Below are 234 nucleotides of genomic sequence, written 5' to 3'. Positions count from 1 at the left end.
CATCCCTCAGAGCCACATCTCCACAGCTGTGGAACTCCTCCAGGGATGGTGACCCCAGCACTCCCTGAGCAGCTGTGCCGCTGCCCAACCGTTCTTTCTGAGAAGAAATGCTTCTTTTACATCCAGCCTGGTATCTCCAGCTGGTGTCTGCTGCACCTCTTGGGTCATTGTACCAGACTGGATGTCACACAGTGGAGGCACTGACGAAAGCAGGAAGCAGAGGGGCTTTGGTGG

The sequence above is a fragment of the Meleagris gallopavo genome, chromosome 17 (genome assembly GCF_905368555.1).
Source record: "Meleagris gallopavo chromosome 17, MGAL_WU_HG_1.1, whole genome shotgun sequence".
NCBI lineage: Eukaryota > Metazoa > Chordata > Aves > Galliformes > Phasianidae > Meleagris > Meleagris gallopavo.
The sequence above is the reverse complement of the archived record's forward strand: the minus strand, read 5'-3'. Positions refer to the sequence as shown.